General features: G+C 33.7%; 1 long non-coding RNA gene across 5 annotated transcripts; it reads right to left on the bottom strand.

The window, feature by feature from the left end:
* Positions 1-224: 224 nt before the first annotated feature.
* Positions 225-2,536, bottom strand: LOC113308050. Of its 5 annotated transcripts, none has more exons than XR_003339455.1 (8): positions 2,379-2,536; positions 2,201-2,250; positions 1,878-2,125; positions 1,580-1,705; positions 1,186-1,484; positions 1,000-1,078; positions 637-699; positions 225-533 (listed from the first exon to the last, which is right to left on the bottom strand). It is a non-coding gene; the product is annotated as an uncharacterized LOC113308050 (long non-coding RNA). The 5 variants fall into 5 exon arrangements; XR_003339453.1 differs by having other exon boundaries at positions 1,878-2,120; XR_003339454.1 differs by having other exon boundaries at positions 225-491; positions 1,878-2,120.
* Positions 2,537-8,413: the final 5,877 nt, after the last annotated feature.

The following is an 8,413-nucleotide window of genomic DNA, read 5'->3' as shown; positions in this document are numbered from 1 at the left end:
CTAACTCTTTCTATTACTATTAAAATGACCACTAAAGATATGACAAGTGTTTAGTTTTCCAAAATTCAGTAACACGTTTACTCCATTAGGAAATTGTTATATTTTATTAAAAAAAAGAGGCCCTTTCAGGTGATTCCGGACAGGGATTTCACCTGAGAAAGCCAGGTTCCGGTCACCTGAGAAAGCCAGGTTCCGATCACCTGAAATTGTCAGGCAGTATATTCTCAAATTCGAACTATGAAACTGCAAATTTATAATCATTCTTGTTTGTGAAATTACAATTACATCCATATATTCATATTCATATCCAGTGAATTTATGCAACCATTCACTAAATTACAAGGTTGATACACTAGGAAAATATAATGAACAACCTACTTCTATCAGTGTAATTCTATCTAAAGGTTACATCATGCATTAATAAATCAAAAGTACACTACATATGACCGCTCGGATGGTGGGTGTGCAACATTTGAGTCTCCATGTAATCCCTGCGTTCAAACATTAAATCTTTTATGCACAGGAAGTTTTTCCTGAAAATAGCAGCAACAAACAGCTTGGTAATCAAACATGCAGCTAAGACTAATTTGCAGGGGCATAAGTACTCAAATTAATATACAAATTGAAATCGGGTACCTTAGATATCTGATAGAACCAGGAATTAGCATAGAAATTTGCAAGCCGTGGGATGATGTATTTCTGCATCAAAGACAACAAGGTTTGCGATATCAAGAATTCCTGACTTGTCAATATAAACAAGATAAATCTTTTAAATATGATATTCTGCGTAGACTGAGTAGTTGATTCGAATTAAAATAATGTATCTAGTAGAGTGCTGCAATCATTCATTCGCCAGCTTTTTAAGTACACCTTGTCCTGCAGTCGCACATGTTTTAGAGATCCCAATATCTCGGATAAACTAAAACCAACTCACTATTAAAAGTAGAATGATCAGTTAGCAAATTGATACAGACTGCAGGAGCAACAAGAATTCCTTACCATTATTTGTAAATATATGTGTTTTGACTCAATGACCATAAGCAAACACCAGCAGCTTCTTTAGATAATTCAGGAGCACCTATGTAACAAAAATGATCAAAACCCAAGCACATTATGCAGATATCTAGATAGTGAAGTTTGTACCCTATTGAAAGTAAGTAATCTAAGCGAGATAATTTAACTCACTCTTTCCTACAACTTTGAGCAACAAAGTAAATATATGTTGGGTAACTTGCTTCTTGCTTTGCATCCAGGTGAACAAGACCAGCAAGAGCCATCTCTCTTAGGACAGGGCGTACTGCCTCAAACCACTCAGTATCCAACAAAAATAGATAAATTATCATCAACACATCTAGAGTAGCATCACAGAACATATAACCATGAAGCATGATTGATGCTAACCTTAACTCGAGTTGCAGACGCAGGAAATGTAAGCCGCATTTATAGCTGAAGGTGGAACCATAAGCTCACCGTTTCTATCCGCGCTATTTAATTTAACAAGATAGCGCGAAAAATTTTCAGGTACATAACATAAAAAAAAACAATTAGTCAAAAACAGACACTTCAAGTCAAAACCAACCTCTCCGCTAATTGCAATATGTCCATATCAAATCCATCGACTGGGGATTAAATGATTTTGCATTGATGATGAGTAAAAAACCTTATCCCATGCATACATCCCGAAAGCCAGGTCTCCGTGACAGGCCTACACACATCAAAAATGAAATTGCAACTTAACCAAATCCCTAATGCCAATAAACAACTAATGAAAACTAGTAATTATCCTAAAACAGAATGAAACAAAACGAAAACAAAACAAAGTTGCAACAACTATGTAAATTAACCAAGCAAGAGAAGCAATAATAATGTTCACTTACTGTAATGAAAAATAAATAATTTCCCTAGATACAATCCATAAATTACTTGCTGCAAGTCCAGTCAATTTATTCACTAATTCCCCGCTTAATTGATTCATCTGAAAGCCTACTCTGTTCATCACCTTCTATACCGGGAGTGAGAAAGGTTAAGTAGCAGAAAGACTCCTTAATCCTACAAGCAACATCTTCCTTAGCCCCAAGCCATTTTCCCCCAAATGATTCAGCAAAAGACTCGTGCAACATCTGCACTATTCAATAAACTAAGTCACCACCAGAAATCCTAGTTAATTAACCACGAGAACTAATGGGAAAAAAAAAGTTACCAGAAAATCCCAATTCCTTGATGTCGACAAAATCTGGTATGGAAACCCATCTTTAGAAATATGAAATTAAATGTTAAAATCCGCATAAAACACACTCCAATCGTTCAAAACTATGAAATAATAATGAAAAAAAAAGGTTAATTTCTACAGATTTAATTTAAGAGAAGATTATACAAACCCTAGATCCGGCTTAATCTCTGTGCTTTAAGTCTTAACGACGCCCAAATCATTCTCCATTTGCCATCGCTAAGCAATTAAGTAATCTATAGTACAGAGTGTGTGAGAGAGAGTTAGAGAGGAAAACAACCGAGAAAGAGAAAGGAAAGAAGAGAAAGAGGAAAGTGAGAGGAGAAATTTTTTTGGTTTTTGTATAAAATTTTGGACGGTGCAGATTGATCCTCGGTTCCTCATACGGATTGTGGAGGTTTTTGAACGGTGGAAAATTGGTTATGCATTCTCATACGGATTGATATAGATGTGTTTCTTTTGAACAAAAGTGTGTTTCTTTTGAACCTTCATAAGACCAAAATCCAAAGTTCTGTATTTCGAAATACTTTCATTTTTGGTAGGATTATATATTTTTATATAAGGAACATGTCACCGAAATCTTAGCTTCAAATTAATCGTTGTTTAGATGTTTTAGAGAAAAAGGTGACACACAAGTGTGTTCTTTTGAACAAAAGTGTGTTTCTTTTGAACCTTCATAAGACCAAAATCCAAAGTTCTGTATTTCGAAATACTTTCATTTTTGGTAGGATTATATATTTTTATATAAGGAACATGCCACTGAAATCTTAGCTTCAAATTAATTGTTGTTTTGATGTTTTAGAGAAAAAGGTGAGACACAACTGTGTTCTTTTGAACAGAAGTGTGTTTCTTTTGAACCTTCATAAGACCAAAATCCAAATTTCGGTATTTCGAAATACTTTCATTTTTGGTAGGATTATATATTTTTATATAAGGAACATGCCACGGAAATCTTAGCTTCAAATTAATTGTTGTTTTGATGTTTTAGAGAAAAAGGTGACACACAACTGTGTTCTTTTGAATAGAAGTGTGTTTCTTTTGAACCTTCATAAGACCAAAATCCAAAGTTCTGTATTTCGAAATACTTTCATTTTTGGTAGGATTGTATATTTTTATATAAGGAACATGCCACGGAAATCTTAGCTTCAAATTAATTGTTGTTTTGATGTTTTAGAGAAAAAGGTGACACACAACTGTGTTCTTTTGAATAGAAGTGTGTTTCTTTTGAACCTTCATAAGACCAAAATCCAAAGTTCTGTATTTCGAAATACTTTCATTTTTGGTAGGATTGTATATTTTTATATTAGGAACATGTCACCGAAATCTTAGCTTCAAATTAATCGTTGTTTAGATGTTTTAGAGAAAAAGGTGACACACAAGTGTGTTCTTTTGAAAAAAAGTGTGTTTCTTTTGAACCTTCATAAGACCAAAATCCAAAGTTCTGTATTTCGAAAATACTCTCATTTTTGGTAGGATTGTATATTTAGTTACAGATCACACTACTCGAAATTATAAGCTGGCACTATCTAGAACCATGAGGATCGTACATTACATGGCTGACAGGGAATCTAATTTAAACAAGTCAAGAGGATTATGCTTACAGTTACAGATCACACTACTCGAAATTATAAGCTGACACTTAAAATTGATTAAATCATAAAGTCCTAACTTTTCAAAATTTCATCAAAATATAATAAGTTAATTCCATTAATCAAATATTGGGTTACCTTTCCTCAAAATTTATTTACTGAACTCTGTTTGAAGCTCGTTAAACAAAAAATCTGTCCTCAAAATGATTTTACAGAACTCTTTTTGGTTACAGTTGGTTCAATCCAAAGGTTACCTGTTCGATGCAATTACACAGTGGCTATTCTCGGTTGATCTCGAGTTCTCATCTGTTTCAGTGACTCGGATCTAATTTTCTTATAAGCTTTGGGTTTTCATTGGACAACAACACACAAAACTCGTGTCTTGAAAGATATATAATGCACTTGTCTGAATCAAATAGTAGGTTTCGCATAACAAGGTCGGTCTAAATTATAATCGGGAATCCATCTATAACACGAGACCGAAGAAATAAAAGTGTACAAATCAGCAGTTTCGAGTTCCTCATCGGTAGACTCGAATTCGATTTTTTTATACGCTTCGGATATTTCGTTGTTACGAATGAAATTCTGTATTTGATCAAGAATGAACATTCGTTCTAAAGATTATAATTTTAACTTCTGACAAATTGAGGATTATACCGATAAACAATATTGGTTAAATTTCGATAATAAATTATAACAAATGAGATTCTTACATTAGTGATCAGCCGAAGATGTATTTCCTTTTCACTAATTATAACGAATGAGGTTCATAATACTATTGATCAAGGTAAATCTTTTCTTTGGCATCCATAAATTTGTTTTAAAAAAATTTGTTTTACAAATCATGTATCCTTCATTTCAAGACAAATTTATTACCAGCAGCTTTAGATTTCCTCTAACTTACTCCAAATAAACAATGAACAGCTAGTTAAAATCTTGACAATTAACATATTTTTTTATTGCTCTATAAAAGTCACTTAGAACAACATTGCGCTTATTGAAACCAACATCAACATAAAAAAAAATACTAGTCTGCAAGTTTTAAATAAACCCGAAGAAAACTGAATACAGACCCCTGGTTAGTACATAATGCCACCACCACTTCCATTAGGTACATCACTTTCTGCAAACTCCTATCACTTCCCTCAGCAAATTCCATGAGTTGCTCCTCTTTGTTTGAAATCCTCCTACCAATACAACCAAATTGAAAAATTTCTACATAAAATAGAAAAGCAAAAAAAAACTGAACATGAACTACTAAAACAAGAACAAGACAAAGAACCAAGCAGCAAAGATTAGTATAAACTAGAGAATATTCTAACATAATCATATCAAGCTCCAATGCCCATGAATGACTGAACAACATTCTCTCGGTCTATCAATAAAAACCCCATTTCCTCTTTCTCTCTAGAAACAGAAGAAAAAAAGAGCGGAGAAAAGGTTGTATTCATCATCATTATCAGTTGCAATGTGGAGGAAGATAAAATGTTACTCCAACTGACATCAAGAGTTTCACCAGCAACAGCAGCACCAAACAACAAAATGTTTAATAAACTTGATCTAGAACTAGGACCAGGACTGACGACAAATGGGAAATCATCAGTATAAAGTAAATAGTAGTTTGCAAGTTTAACTTCCGTAATCCACTCTCCTCAGTTGATTAAACATAACAAAACAATGTGGATTCAGCATACACTAAATATTGCTCATGTATTAGTCAAGAAGTCACAGTTGTTTGGTGTTACAGAAACGTAATGTATCAAATTGTACAGGCATGCAAGATTTTCTATAAACTGGACGGACTCCTGCAAGGAAAAATAAAAATAAAAATGGGCACATGTACACAGAGGTTTGGGTGTCTATGGCAGTTCGACAACATTTACTTTACGATTGCCAATGGGACAATAGGTACAGTAAAAGGATAGGACTAAAGAATCTTTACGAAGAGTGCAATGGGAAAAATGAAATTGAAGATAAATCTTTTAAACCAAAACATACCTTGTTCGAGAAATCGAAGGAAACCTCTTCTGTGTCACTTAAAATTTTAGGAAGTATGCAGTAAAGACCAATCTTCTGGCTGATGACATCAACTACCATAAAAGCATCCTTACCACTCTCATCAGATCTGTTATAGATTACACATTCACCCAGGAGAATAACAACTAACCTCTTAGTGAACACTGTTTCTGATGAGCTTGAGATCAGTTCGAGTATACAAGTGAGATGGCTTCATATGCGTAGAAGGGATTCGACTGCATTTGGTAAACAACATTGTAGGGTACATGTACAGCAGTCAAAGATGGTCATCATATATGATTACCTTAATTTCTTTATAGAGCTTCTCCTCCTCACCATTGATCTTTTCAAGTGTGATGAAGTGGGTGCCAGGTTTGCACGGCTCGTTTCGGATCTTGAGATTCAATAGCACCTCTGCTCGACTGAAGTGATATTGAAGACCAACTCCAAGCCAATGCACAAAAGACATTTTGCTGAGTTGAAGCTTTTCCCTATAAAAGAAATAACACTTAGAATGAAATTTCTTGTATTATATCAAATAAGCACAGGAAAAATAAACCAAAATCAAACATCTGGTAAAAATTACTCATACATTTAATGCATATCTATTAAACACATGTGCCAAATGATAGTCCTGTTTACAGGGTCTTTAGAGGGTCAAAACCCATTTCCACATTCTGTTCGTCAGATGAAAATAAATTTACCACAATATAGCTACCTTCAAAGGACGCTCTGCTTATCAGAGTAGGTTAGTCTTTTGGGCATGAAATATCAAAAGTGGAAATCATGGATCATACAAGCAACGTCGTGGGCATACAGACACAAACAAATAAGCTCATGAAATTACATCCCAATGCACTGCATCATTTTAGAAAACAATAGCATTAAACTCAAAGCTCCACACTTATAAGCCAACAATAAAAATCCTGCTCAAAATCCCAAATTGTGATAACGAGTTCTTAAAACCAGTAATAAGTTTACCTACGGAAAAAATTGCTCTACGACCAGATAATTAAATCAGCACAAGATCATGTATTAAAAGATTCATATCAAAAAGTGAAGTCGACCCAAACACCAGAATAGGCAGATATAATCTACAACTTCCTACAATGACTGAGGTTACAATGAGGCTTTCGCCCTTCAACTTACAAACTATTTCCCACAATACACATTCACCCTAAAATCTTAACATAAGCATCCTGTAGAAACTGCACAAAAAAGTTGCCAATGCTGCTGCAACCTTTTTAAACCATTTCTTTAATTCAACATGAGACAATATACAATAATCATGATTTACACTGACAACAAAGATAGAGTAAACCATCACGAATCAAAAATTATTTTCTTAATTTCATAATTGCAGTAGGGAAGTATAAAACATCTACTCTCTGATCTTCACAAAATTATCTCACGTTTCATCCCTATTTCGTTCATCTTAAACCATAACCACCTTAAACAGAAAAGAACTAAGAGATTCAACAATCATAAACCCCCAATTTGAACCCAATTTTAAAAATCCCTTTAAACCCTAGGTTCGTAATTTAAGAACTGTAATAAGAGTAATCGAAGAAGAAAAAAAAGAAGAAGAAGAGAAATCATACTAGCAACAATAACCAACGAATTTCATCGGAAATAAATCACCTTCATCTCTTCAAATTCCATGAAATTGATGAGTAGAGAGAAATCATAAGAATGAGATGCGGTTTTCTTTAGTTGGAGTTTAATTCGAAGAAGGATCATTTGAGTTTGACTGGGTTCTTCTCTTCCTATGGGTTTCAATCTGAAGTGCAGAAGGAGATTGAAATAGAATGAGATGAAAAAAATTTCCCTATGTTGCGTTCGAGTTTGGTTTGGTATCCTTGGTTCTGTCGACGGTGGCTGGGAAAAATATATGGACTGAAATTTTGGATTCCCAAACTTTTGTTCCGGGTTTAGGTTATTTCAGGGTTCTAGCCCAATTAGTTGGTTCCAAACAAAAGACTTATAAAATCTTAAATTCTATTTTGCATTTTCTAAATTTCAAAATAAATCATGGTGTTAGCTATGTACAAGTGTGTTACGAATAAAAATGATAAATAGTTATGAAGATGGGGTTGATTTTAGTAGACATCTGATTTTGGGTAGGAATAGTTATAATAGTGATTTAGTAAAAAATTTGTTAGACATGTATAACTAGTGATCTCACACTTTGAATAGTTATTTAGTTTTTATGAATTAATTTCTAATTATGGTAACTATTACTTAAGTTGCTAACACTCTACAAGAGTTACTAGATTTATAATGGATTGTTTGAGTTACCAAAATAAAATTAGTTAGGAATCTTATTGTTAGAAAAACCTAGATTTGGTGTAGTGTTTGCTGGCAATAAAAAAGAAAAAAATTGATATCAATTTAGAGAGATGTAAAAGGCTTATCACGGAAAAGGATCTCAGTAAGTTGGCTCCAAATGCAAGAGTATACTTTGAATTAAAATAGAAAGCCATTTTGGCTATGCAGTTAGGTTTTAATGAACCTACCCCATCATCACAACAACGCCTGTACGAGTTCTAATTACAAGATTGTTAGTTTTAAGTTATTAAGG

This window comes from Papaver somniferum, chromosome 9, assembly GCF_003573695.1.
Source record: "Papaver somniferum cultivar HN1 chromosome 9, ASM357369v1, whole genome shotgun sequence".
In the NCBI taxonomy this organism is placed as follows: Eukaryota; Viridiplantae; Streptophyta; class Magnoliopsida; order Ranunculales; family Papaveraceae; genus Papaver; species Papaver somniferum.
This window is presented reverse-complemented; position numbering and strand designations above follow the sequence as displayed.